The following is a 13,678-nucleotide window of genomic DNA, read 5'->3' as shown; positions in this document are numbered from 1 at the left end:
GGGGTCTCTTTACACTTAGGATTCTTTTTCTTAAGGCTTCACTTTGGAAATTAAACCATCATTGATTCATGGCTCTGTTTGCTGTAAGGTTTCTGTAAAAGATGTATATATTTCCTTAAAGGCTGTCCCCTCTATAAGAACACATAGGAGAATAGCCTCTCTGTTGTCAGTATCAGAATAAGTGGTAAATTTCCTGAATAACTGAAAGTTGCATGATTTCACCTTAATAAAAGGCATACAAATAAATTTCGATAAATGATTTTTTTAAAGGATGTTACAAATCTTGCAGTGCATCATACTTTCATCAAGGCTGCTGGAAATTCTATAGGCAAATGTGGGGTCTGCAAGCATATGTGTCTTTCTGGAATATATTTATGTATTTATCTCACCCTTGAGAATATTTAAATTTCCTGTTTCTGTGTTACCTTTGCCCTTTTTTCTTATTATTTTCTAAATACTTTTTCTCAGTGTAGTGTATGAATTTTTGTTAATGACTTTAAACACTTTTTGAACAGAAAAGGGATTTATAAATTATTTTTAGAAATCTTGAGTTTAGGGTTATAAAGAGGAGGTTCTATTAGTATCAGAGGCCATTGTGAATATTGCTTCATAGGATAAAAGCGTATTGGGTGACTAATGGATTTGCAACTCCAAACAGGAGAACCTGCAGAATGCCTCAGAAAAGTAGGTTGATTTGTTTTCTGAGATATGAGTCAAGAAGTTCTGGCTGTCCCAGATCTCTTTGATCAATGAAATAGAAGTTTATTTTTCATTCACGTGAATTCCGAAATGGCTATTCATGATCAATTGTCCTCCAAATGTTGATTTAGTTTGCAGTATTCTTTATGTTCTGTACTGCCTTCCAAGTGTGGCATCCAAGTCTATGATTTTCTTCTGCAGCAAGTCAGTCCTTCTTGAGGAAGGAAAGGACATGGAGGATTGTACCGGGAGGGTTTTTATGAGCCGAGCCCTGGAAGTAGTGAACATCTCTTTTACCCGCACTTCATTGTTCAAAATTTAGTCATATGGCAACATTTAACTGAAGCGAAGGCTGGGAAATGTAGTCTTCATGTTATATACCTAGAATAAAGAGGAAAAATGGTTTGATGAACAGCTAACCAGTTTGTTATAAACCTTGCTATAAACCTGGGGATATAAACCTTGATCCTCTCAGTTTATACTCCACCTGCTGTGTCACATTTCTATTTTAAATGTCGGTGTTTTTTCTTTTTCCTTCATTTTAACTGAACTTTTGATTTTTATTTTTTAGTATGTTGTTCAGATCTCTATACCCTTAGTGAATTTCTGTCTAGTAATTCTATTTATTACTCACTTAAAGGAGGTGCTGAAGCCCCCAACTATAATTATGGATTTGTATATTCTTCTTTCAGTTCTATCACAGTTTTGTTTAATGTATTATTTTGATTTTTGTGGTGTTTGGTGCATACGCATTTAGGATCATTATATTGCCCTTGTGGACTGATATTTTTATTCTTAAATAATGCCCCTCTTTGTCTCTAGGATTCTCTTTGCTTTGAATTCTGCTTTATCTGGGTTTAATACAGTCACTCCTGGCTTTATTAATGTTTGCATGGTATATCCTTTTCCGTCTTTGAAGTTGAAATGAGTTTCTTGAAAGAACATATTGTTGGGTGATTTGTTGTTGTTGTTTTGTTTTGTTTTACACACTCTGCTGATCTTTGCCTTTTAACTGCTGTATTCATACCATATATCTTTAGATAATTATTGATGGGTTATGGCTTAAGTCCATCATTTTAATATTTGTTATCTGTTTGTTTCTTCTTTCCTCTCCTTCTCATTCCTCTGTTTTTACATTATTGCCTTCCTGTGAGTTACTTGACCACTTTTTTGAATTCTGTCTTGATTTATTTATACTGGGTTTGCATATATCACTTTGTGTAGTTTTCTAGTAGTTGCTTTGCGTATTATAATATGTACATGTGACATCACATCTGATGACATTAGCATTTTAGCACTTGAGTGAAATGTAGAAAACTTACTCCCATTTAAGTCCCTTTACTCTCATCGCTTTTAAATATCATTGTCTTGAGATTCAGATAGTGTTATTATTTTTGTTTCAATCATTGCTTATGATTTAGAAAACTTACGAAGAGAAGGATAATCTCTTCTATTTACCCATATTTCTGCTCTCTCCATTGCTCTTCCTTCCTTTTGTCCCATTTCATTCTGTTTGAGGAACTTCCTTCAGCCATTCTTTAATCTTAATTGTACTAATAACAATTTCTTTTGGTTTTCATTCACCTAAGAATGTCTTTGTTTCCCTTTGATTCCTAAAAGATAATTTCTCCACATATAGAACTTACTGCTGACAGTTCTTTGCTTTCAGCACCTGGAAAATGCTGTGCCACTTCCTTCTGCCCTCCATGGTTTCCCATAAGAAATCTACTGTCATTCAAATTGGTGTTCCCCTATAGATAATGCATCAGATTTTCTGGCTCTCTTCAATATTTTTATTTGCCTTTAATTTTCAAAAGTTTATTTATAATGTGTCTTGATATGGGTTTATTTGTGTGCATCTTATTTGAAGTTCACTCGGCTTCTTTAATCTTTGTATTTTTGTATTTTGCTAAATTTCAGAAGTTTCCAACCATTATCTTTTTGAATACACTTTCAATTTCAGCCCCACTCTCTTTCTCCTCTTCTGGGACTCTTATGATATGAATGTGGATATTTTGCTATTTCCTCACTGGCCCCTGAAGCTAGGTTTTGTTTTTTTTTTTTCAGTCTATTTTCTCTCTGGTGTTCAGATTGGATAAATTACATTGGCTTGTACTCAAAATTTACTGATCCTCTCCTCTGTCAACTCTCTCTATTATTTTGCCCAGACAGGGAGATTTCTACTTTTGTTTTTTGTATTTTTCGGTCCCATAATTTCCATTATATGTTTTTACAATTTATTTTTCCTTGTTAATATTTTCTATATTTTCTTTTGTTTAAAGAGAATTCATGATGGTTTGTTGAATCATATTATGATGGTTACTTTAAACTCCTTGTCATATAATTTAAACATCTGATTATCTCAGTGTTGGCATTATTTAATTGCCTTTTTTCACTCAAATTGAGTTTTTCCTGGTTCTTGGTATTACTGGTGGTTTTTTATTGTATCCTGGATATTTTGGGTATTAGTTTAGTAGACTTTGTTTGTTTGTTTGTTTGTTTGTTTGTTTGTTTGTATATTTTAGCAGGCACACAGGTCCTGGCCTGCTATTGTGGGCTGTGAGTCCAATGATTGTTTAATTTTCAGAGCCTTTGCAGTATTATTTTGACCTGCTTGGTTTATCTGATGCTACTAGGGCTCCCAGTGGTCTCTGCTGAGATATTCCCCAGTTTCAAGTCATCCCTTGTCTCTTGTTGAGGGAGGGGGGTCTCAGACATATGGGCTAAAGAGGCTTGGGTTGGGTGTTTGTTGTGGAGGCTTTTTCTCCCTGCTTCTGGGAACAGAAAGAATTCCCTAGGTCAGACACTCATTGTGTCATAATTCTCTTGCCAGTGACCCTCAGCCACTTGATGCGCCTGGCTACTGGCAGGGGTCTCAGTAGCAGAGAAGGAGAGCACTTCTTGTGGTAGCTAAATATCTGTGGGGCATCCAATCTATTCCCCTGCCAGTTCTGCTGTGCTTGCTTAGTGTTGTAGGTGGAACTCTTGTACAGTTTGGGAGAGGAATGAGCCTACTTGGACTGTCTTTGCTTGCTAGTCGGGGAGTCAGAAAACACTAGGCCTGGGCACATCTGTCAGGTTAGAGAGGGTTCATAAAACACCCTGCCATTGTGTTGTCCTTGGAGTCCTGCAATTTTTAACCAGTTCGCCTTCCTCTTCCACCTTTCAGAGTTCTTCTTTGTCTCTTGAGTCATTTCCAGGCTTTATAGTTGTATTTAATGGGGAGGAACAGGGAGAGACAAGTTTACACCATCTAGTCCAGACCAGAAGTCCCTATGTTACATATTTAAAAAAACAACAACACTATTATGGCAGTATAAGAGGATGGTTTTCTTTAAAGGCTTTAGGTAGAAAGGTAGGAGCTTACTTTATCTTCATTTCTTCTCTAGTATCAAGAAGCTGAAATTATCATTTAATTTAATCAAAAAACTTATTATTTTCCTTGACCGTCATAGCTTCACATTCCACTTTGTTTTTATCTTTACTTTTAATAGCTATCTTATATATCTTCAAAATAGAAAAAACACAGTTTGCTAATTATGGGATGTTCATATTTGTAGTTCTAACACTTGTTACATTAAATTAAATCTACATTGTAATGAAAAATAGAATTGTGTGTAATAAATTTAATAACAAAGCTCCATTCAAAAAATTATTAGAGTTTATAAATATAGGTATAAATTATACTCTGAATATTTTTATCATATTTAAGGATATGGGTATCATTCTTCACTGTTTATGCAATTATCTTTCATATTGAAAATAGTTGCCTGTGCAGCATTATTTTTCTAACACTTAACAATATAAAAGTGAAATCTGGCACAGCAAAAAATTAACTGAGCATTCTAAGAGACAATTCTTTGGGAGATGGGAATAGAAAGCTTGAGACCATGGAAAGTGAGTGATGGTAAAAGCAGGGGCATAAAGAAGCAGTGACTTCTGGTACAAAGGACCAAGTCCCTCTGAGAGAGACCTTTTATCCAGGTCTTCTTTCTTCTTCAGCAAAAAAAGCAAATTAACACAGCCCAGAGAAACCAAAAGTCTCATTCAAAGAGATAGTTCAGAAGAATCTGCAGGTTTATTTAACTATTTTAAGTATTAGAATTAAACTTGGGAACTCATGTGTCTAGATGCAAAAAGAATGGCTATTCTCCAATTTTTCAAAATTTATTAAAAGAAATGATATCCTGTCATGACTATTTTGTGCCTTTATCTCCAACACTCAAATTGAACTGAGAGTGAAACATGAACACTATGCACTTAGTTAAACCACACTCACTTAATTGTGATGGTACATTAAATAAGTCTATAATTGGAAAAGGACTGTAGTTAAATAACACTGCTCATTCTCTTCCAAAATCAGTAAATTATCCTTATTTTGTATGACCACCCTTGACCTCTACTAGAAGGAATGTTGGCTGCTTTTTTCTATTATATTTTAGATTTCCAGTTTAGGGCACTGGGCTCAGTTCTAGGGATATAATGATCAAAATATATGGTCTCTTCCCAAAGGAAACTGAAAGAACATGAGGAAAAAGAGACAAAAATATAAGACTTTAGGATAACTGCCACAGTGGAACTTTAAAAAAGCACAATTGGACAATCAGTAAAAAAGACCTATATTTGCTCCTATGCTATTTTTGCCAGATTGAATTTCGCACAAACTATGAGAATCCAAATGGTTTATGTTAGCATTTTTTAATGCAAATGAACACGTTCCTTCTGAAAATTAAGAAAGGACTTCATGACCTGAGTACTCTCCCTGAAGCATCCTATTCTAACCAAGCAAGCTAAATTGGAAACAATTGACTAATGTTTTTTAATGTTAACATTTCAGTCCTGTTTATTGAAATATGGTAGTGGTAATACCATTAACAAGTTCCAAACTGTCTTATGAACCAAGTCCAATTTCCAATAGTAACTTTCACTCACCAACTCTAATTAGTATTTACTTCAAAAGGGGGACCATCACTGGTCTCAGGGATGCTACATTATTGTCTCTGAGGCTGGGATTTTATCCTGCTTCACCCATCTGCTCTCTGCATGGAGAGAAGGAAGAATGTGGCAGAGGATCCTGTGAAGTCCTGGCTTCAAACCTCAGGCAGAAATAGCAGGAATCTTAACAATAAACACCCAATGAGAGCCACCTGGCAAAGTGACTGCACACAGGGGCTCTCATCCTCAGGTTCATTTGCTTCAAGCATGATGTTTCTAAAAATGAAGTGTTCACTTTTCCTTAAAAAATGAATCCTGTCACTTTACCTAAACACAGCTAAAAAAGCCCCTCATGTAACATTGAAAGCTTTGTATACTCAAGAAGCAGTGGGGCACATGTGACAGTCAGTATCTCCTGCCTAAACAGAAATTTTCAATAGAATCTGTTTATTTCCTGTGAGGTCTCAGTTTTCGGCTCACTCTTCTCAGAGATACATTTTTTTCCTCACTTATAATTTCAATTTTGAGAATAGAGATTGAACAGATAGTAGATACAAATGTAAAATTGTACATCTCTAAAACCTACTTATTTAATAAAATGTTTGTTGATATTTCCAATAGATTCATCTAATTCATTCAGCTTTGCCTTTACTATGCATATTAATGTCTATTCAAAAAAAAAGTCTATCCACAGTGTGTATGAGCACATTTCTGTTTGTAGTACTTTTTATTTGACTATGTTAAGTACAAAATTAAGGGAAGGTGTGCCACCTCCTTACATACTGAAAGATTTGAAAACCATATTTATTAAGTCTTTACTACTTACCATCAACAATAATAGTATATGTGGTAAGAAAATTTAATGACCATGATTTAGAAGACCAAATACAGAGACCAAATACAGTGATGGACATGTCTTTGAGAGCCTATGTCACAGTGAATCAATGCACCAAGGACCTTGCTACTTCATCAGATTAGCATTCTTTTGTTGACTTGAAATCAAACGACCAAGGAAAAAGTTCTCACATGAATAATCAGCAGACAGATACCAACTCTGCAATTTAAGTATTCTGACCAACATATATCAGAAAAAAATATCAGTTTTCTAAAACAAAAAGAATAAAAGCATTATAAATTCTTTTCCAGGAATTTCATAATAAGATCCACAATGTCATACCATAGTACTGTTCTTGGAACTTAGAGGACTTGAAGGGTATATTTTCATACTGGGATTCTATTTTCATAGAGATGTAAACCACCACTATTTTAAAAAGATATAAGGGAAGTAGTATTTTCTTGTAATAGACAGGTGTTTGTTAGAGCAGGAAGGTGAAGGAAATGTTCATAAAAGAGGTTAGGGATGCTGAGAATAGTGCTTGTAGTAGACCATACTACAAACCCTCATATTTCGTGGTCAACTTCATGTTTACTGCATACGAGGATGCCTATCTTGAAACCCCATGTCTTTTTATGGCAGCCCAAGATCTCCCAAGGTTTTCTATAAGAATGCTAATCATTTGCAAGAATAATACTAGTGACCTCCCTCTGACCTAATCACTGATTATAACTCTTTTACCAAAGTCCACTGCTGGAGCAATATGCGCTGTTGAGAAAGTCTGTCTTCTGATGTTGACGCAGAAGATATTTCAGGAACACCTCACTCCCCCATACCTCCCACCTCAACGACCATCACATACTACTTGGCCAGTACTCAACTTGAAGCCTGAGCAGCTCAGATCCCATTCCTAAAGAGAGTGGACCAAACTTCAGAATAACCACGTCTTCTACTGAAGAGTTGCATTCTCTCTTTCTCACAGTGATTCAGTTGTGTGTGCTCTTGGTAAAACCACTCCTCCTTTGGCAGTTACCCTCTCTACATCTCTTTCTAGTCACTGTTTAAGCAGCAATTACTGAAGAGGCTCTATTTAGAATTGAGTATAACTTGTCCCCCAAACTATCAGGAATTATCCCAACCATGACTTACAAGCCTGCTTACCTTAGTACCTAAAGAAGTCCAAGCATCCCAGGTCATCCATCAGGGCCTGGATTTTTATCCCAGACTTCTCCATACATTTCCTAATTTGACCCAATTTCCCACCCCTTTCTGAAATTCCCACTCTATGTTGAACATCTCAGTTTACCTTAAGCTCAAATACCAACATCCTTAATCTCTTTTTTAACATTCCTTTCACCTACCTGCTTTAACTTAAAGCTAGCTGTGTTCTCAGGACACAGTATCTTCTGCCAACCTCTCAAATTTTGACTGTTTTTCATTCTTCTATCAAATCCCATGTTCAACTGGTCCCAAAGGTAAGATAAACTTCCTTACTTAATTGCTGCTTCTATGCAATTTCTCCTTCCTCTTCCTTCAAAACCTCCAACTCCTTTAAACAAAATGCCTTTGTGCTATACCACCCATTACTTTTCCTTGCAGTTATCTTCCTACCTCCTGGTAGCTCCCTCTCAGTCATTCAAAATTTTGGTATCTTACTACTGTATCACTCTTGAGGGCTTAAACACTCATGTAAAAGATCCATGCAAACCATTCTCTCTCAGTTGTTTGGCCTTATTTCCAATGCCTGTGATCACTACCATGCTACTTCTACCCACTGTTATGGTCACAATATAAACCTTAACATAACCAATAACCTCACTAAAACCTCCACTTCCAACCATTCTGTTCTCTGAGCAAAACCTCCATTTTTTCGTATTGCTTATACTATAACACTGTTTTCCTTTCTTTTTAAATTGTACCTAGTTAATTGTCATAACCACTTTTTAACTCATTGCCTCACTTGTCTTCTGTCTCAGCTAAGATTCCATGATCCAGCAATATAATAATTCCCTTGCATATGCCCTCAGCTTCTCTGCTCCTCTCTCTCTCCACTGTGCTTGCATGGCAAAAGTACAATTATGATCAAACCCAGTCTTCCATCTTCTCCATACCTACTCCTACGCAACCCGAACATGGCTGCAGAAAAACTCACAAGGAACACATCAGAACCAACAAGTGTCACTTTACATTTATGACCCCCAAATCTTAAGGTTCAAACCTTAGATTACCTAACGATCCTTTTAGAGCTTTACTCCCAAGATGACCTTTTTACACCTTCAAACTTCCACCATCACCTCCGTTCTTATTACTCTAAATTGATTATCAGGTTTCTAATTACACTCAGGGAAAAGAATAATCCAGAGGTAACTGTGGGAAGATGACGGAGTAGGAAGCTCCAGAAATCAGTCCCTCCACCAGAACAGCTATTATGCAGGAAGGAGCTGTCTGAACTATTTAAAAAATTGGCAGATGGCCATTATACTTCCCACCTTTGCCCAAGTGGGCGACTGTAAAGGAACTTGGTAAGAAGTTGTACTCAACCAAGTGTTCATTGTCTTATGAGTTAGGACCATGTTAATTCAGTAGAAGTATCCATATGGCTAAATTACAGTTAAGTTTGAATTCTTTAGTCCTCTGTTAAGGAGGGCTGCCATTCAGAACGTATGCCAACCAGGCAGCCCTGGGTTATTGTCAGGGGAGAAAAGAAGCTTTGTGCCCAGGAATAGTCGGGGAAGAGTCCTGAATTTTCACAACAGATTTATATAGCCTTCACCTCTTTCATTTGTTCATTATTCAGGCAGTGGCTAAAAGGAGACAAACTGTTTGTGGGGATGGCCATATGTAGTACCCAAACTGATTTTATAAGATGTGTGAATCAGGAAGAGGTAAGGGAAGTAGAATCAGAAGTCTTTTTGGGTTGATTTTTCAAAATTCCATTTCATAGGTCAATGATGCCTGAAGGCTGAGGTGGGTGTGAATTGTCCACTGACTACCTTGACAGTCAGCCCATTGTTAGGTGGCCTTTCTGACAAAACAAACAGTATTATCAGACTGTAGATGGTCTGGAAAGTTGAAAAACTGACATACTTTAGATTTTCTTTGTATTTTGAACTACTTTCAAACTTACAGGAGAGTTGCAAAAATAATACAAACCCCGTACAAAGAACTGCAATACACCCCTACCCCTCATACAAAGACCCACCATTGTTAATATCTTACCACATTTGCCATGTCTCTCTCTCTTCCTTCCTTCCTTCCTTCCTTCCTTCCTCATCTATCAATTAATCTCTCTATCATCTATTATTCTATCACCCATTTTCTGAACACTCCACTGTAGATTGTGTACATCATGCTCTTGAACATTCACTACTTTATATTTCCTATGAACAAGTATATTCACTTGTGTAACTGCCATAAGTGCAGTTACAAAGTTCAAAAAAAATTTACCAGTGATATAAAGCTTAAAGTCTATATTCCTGTCTTTCAGTATGTCTGAACAATGTCCTTGTGAAACTTGAGTGTCAGTGCTGATTCCTCCTCCATGTGCCTCTTGTGTCTGGTGAGTGCCTAGACCCAGAGGCCCCATTCTTTCTGCACCCATTCAGGCCAGTGCACTCTGCCCTGTCAGTGGGTACTCCCCAGATATATTGTCTTTCAACTGGATCACTTGAGCTTGATGCTCTGTTCTCATGAAAGCTTCCCTTCCTCCCCTGAGAGGAAGAGTTAGCAACAAGATCAGAGGAGAGTTAGCAAGGAGGCATCATTTTGGGTTGCTTGTTTCAATCTTACCTCTCATTGCTTAAGCTCATTTATAGATAGACCTGTTGGTGGTCCCTTGCTTCCCCTCTTATCCACCACTTGGGCGAAAGCATTTGCTACCAGATTCCAGGGAGTCTTCTATTCCCGAACACATCCTGTCCTTGACATTTCTATTCCAGCAAGTCATATCTCTGACAGCATTTCATCTTTGTTGCCAGAACTTTTTGATCTGAGATTTGTTTTACCCTACTTACAAGCTAATAAGTTAATGTGTTACTGTTTCACAGATGCAGGCAGAATACATGAAACTCCTAGGTTAGAGACAAGGGACTTTATTACTCACAGTACAGCAGGCAGAATGCATATGATATTTACTATAGGTTCTCCTTATAACCAGCTGCAATATGATATGGGCTCAGATGGATACTGATCATATAGTGGGTTTGCATTTTGTTGAGGAACACAAACTTGGGAATTCACTGTTTTCATAGCAATCAGTAAGCAAGCCTGCTCTTTGTCCCAGAGGGAAATATTACTTCATTACTTAAAGTTGTTTGCTGCAAAACCAACACTCAGAAATGTCCTCGGTAAAGAATGGTCATGGTCTTGCATTCTTGGCACATCCATCAATAATTTTCAAGGAAGCTCAAGGCCCATGTCATATTGACTCTCCCAATAACTATTCATTTACCTGTCATGAATTTATTTGCCACCTCCTAACACTTGCCTATGTTTGGCTACCTTCCTGTCACAATGCTCCTCTCTAAGGTCCTCCACTTATGCATTGGACCCTTTTCCTTCTCAAGGCTTAGGGACTTATTACTTTACTTTAGTAATTAGTACCTCTATTTCTTGTATCATTGATTAACCACTTTATTCTAAAGGATTTTCCTCATCTTGCATACATATGATAAAACCACTGATCTGAAAAAAGTGTTCTTTAAACCTCCACACCTCTCTAGGTGTCACCCTACTCTCTATATGAATCTCCTCCAAAGAGTTGTCTGTATTTACTGTCTTTACTTTCTCACTTCCTATTAACCCATTCCAATTATTCTTTTTTCCTATTGCTTCAGTGAAAATGTTCTTGTCAACAATTTCCATTCCGCAAATTCAAAGCTCAGTTTTTAATCCTCACCTCAGTATCATTTTCCAGTTGATCTCTCACATCTCCTTAAAGAATTTCTTTACTTCATGTCTGCCTCCTTTCTTCCTACTCATTGGCCATTCTCTTGCTAGCTTACCCTCTATTTTCCAAACTCTAAATGATGCAGTGGCCTAGGATGCAGGCATTGAATACCTGTCTTTTCCATCTACACTCAGTCTCTAGGCAATCTCATGCATTCCCATGACTTTAAATTTTATGTAGATGCCTACGACATAAAAATTTTTATCTATATCCCCAACTTCTTTCCTGAACTTCCTTAACTTTTCCACTTATATAACTAGTAGACTTTTTAAACATAACTTATCCCAAACAAATTTTTAAAAAATTTTCTACCCACATGCATTCTAAGAAAAAAATTAAAGCAATGCAAACAAGCAAACAAACAACAACAAAATAACCAGCTAACACACACACACAATGATTATAAAATACACTTTTACTCTTCCCCATCCCAGTAAATGATAACACCATTCATCCAGTTGGTCAAGCCAAATATAAAAAAGTCACATTTGATCCGTCTATTTAATATCCCACATTCAACGCATCTGTTAGTTTGGTTGGCTTCCCTTTCATGTATCCCAATTGTATCCCAATCATGACCAGGCCTCAGAACCTCTACCTGTTTCCCTCTATACCAAGATATTGTCATCTCTTGCCTTGACTACTGTAATAGCCTACTAACTTGTTTATCTGATTCCATTTTCAACTTGCTAAATTAATTCCTCATACAGCTGTTACATCAACTTTTAATGTATATCATATCATATGATTCTTCTATTCAAACACTCCAACAATTTGTAATAAAGCCCACATTCTTTAATATGATCTATAAGTCTTTATAGAACCTAGACTTGGCCTCCCTCTCCAAACTCACTTCCTGACTCTCTTTACTACATGGGATTCTTGAAGTTTCTTGATTAGGCCAAACTCATTTCTACTTTGGGGACTTTACATTTACTTTTCCCTTTGCCTGGAAGACCATGGATCTTTTCACAATGGTTCCTTACATCTACATCTTTGTTCGAATGCCACATTTCCAGAGAAGTTTCCTTGGACCTCCCTAAATAAAATGTCACAACATGGCACCATTAAAGCATACAGAAAACAATTATAGAAGGAGATGAGGTAAGATGGCAGCATAGGGAGGTGTGGAATTTAGTTAGTCCCCTAGAACAACTAGCAAATAGCCAGGAACAACTAATAAATAATCTGGAACAAATGCTAGGGGGACTTCTGTGACAGGACAACATCATAGGCCAGTCTGGAATGGGTGGAACAGCTGAGATCACAGGACAGAACTGTAAGCAAAGCTCCCCAAACTGCAGAGCTGGCACCCCTCTCCCACCGGCATGACAGGTGAGCTGGAACACTTCCCTGTGGGAAAAAAGAAGCAGTACATGCCAGGAATGTAGCTCAACCTAGTTCCAGTTAAGGTTTCAATTAACAAATCTGGACTACTGAATCTAAGCTATGAGCACAGATAAACCTGGATCATGCAGGAAAGGAACCCAGAGGTTTCTGCCAGCAGAGAGGAGATGGGGCTAATGGAAAGAAAAGTACATAAGTAAATAAAAACAGAGGATATTGGAGTCTGCTGAGCTCAGAATATTGGAAAAAGACTGTGTCCCAAGAAAAGGGACACACAGAACCAGGTACCAACTCCAGTTCTTAATTGGTGAACTGGAGGGCTGGGAACTGGCTCTGAAAAGGAGACTCCTTTCTCTTTTTTTCATTCATTCTACAAAGCTCATTAGAGAAAGCCTCAAGCATTTTCAGTTGTCAGCACTGACCCAGTCAAGGGTGGAGGTATGATAGTCAGAGAGTCAAAAGAAAAACTCAAGTGTAGGAGATAATTCCCGAAAAGGCTTATCTTCCCTAAGAAATGGGGGGGGGGGGGTGTTGGGTGAGGCCCAGCTCAAGTGGCAGCCCTCCTTCAGAGAACTCAGACCCCAGGGCCTGGGGGTAATAAAACAGAAACAACTTAAGCTTGGCTTCTGACACTTTTGGCCCCTGAGCAGGACAGGGTCCACTGAGAATTAAATATACTGCACTTCTTTACCCTAGTGGGAAGCTGTGGACTGATAAGCACCACCTTCTGGGCAGGATTGGAAAAGCACAGAGTCTAGAGGCCTCAACAGGAAAGTCTGACAATCTGCTGGGTCTCATCCTCAGGCAAACTTGATACTGATTTCAACCTCCTCCTGAGACCTGGGCTGATCTGGTCTGGGAAAATCTGATTGGGGTAATCAAGGAAATCAGATGCCTAGAAAACAAAAAATTAC

General features: G+C 37.6%; 1 protein-coding gene across 1 annotated transcript in view; it reads left to right on the top strand.

Moving 5' to 3' along the window:
- The window catches only part of CRB1 (crumbs cell polarity complex component 1), a 266,572-nt gene that overhangs the window by 127,875 nt on the left and 125,019 nt on the right, over window positions 1-13,678 (top strand). The gene's annotated exons all lie outside the window — the stretch shown is intronic.

The sequence above is a fragment of the Choloepus didactylus genome, chromosome 2, assembly GCF_015220235.1.
Source record: "Choloepus didactylus isolate mChoDid1 chromosome 2, mChoDid1.pri, whole genome shotgun sequence".
Classification (NCBI taxonomy): Eukaryota; Metazoa; Chordata; class Mammalia; order Pilosa; family Megalonychidae; genus Choloepus; species Choloepus didactylus.
The sequence above is the reverse complement of the archived record's forward strand: the minus strand, read 5'-3'. Positions and strand labels throughout refer to the sequence as shown.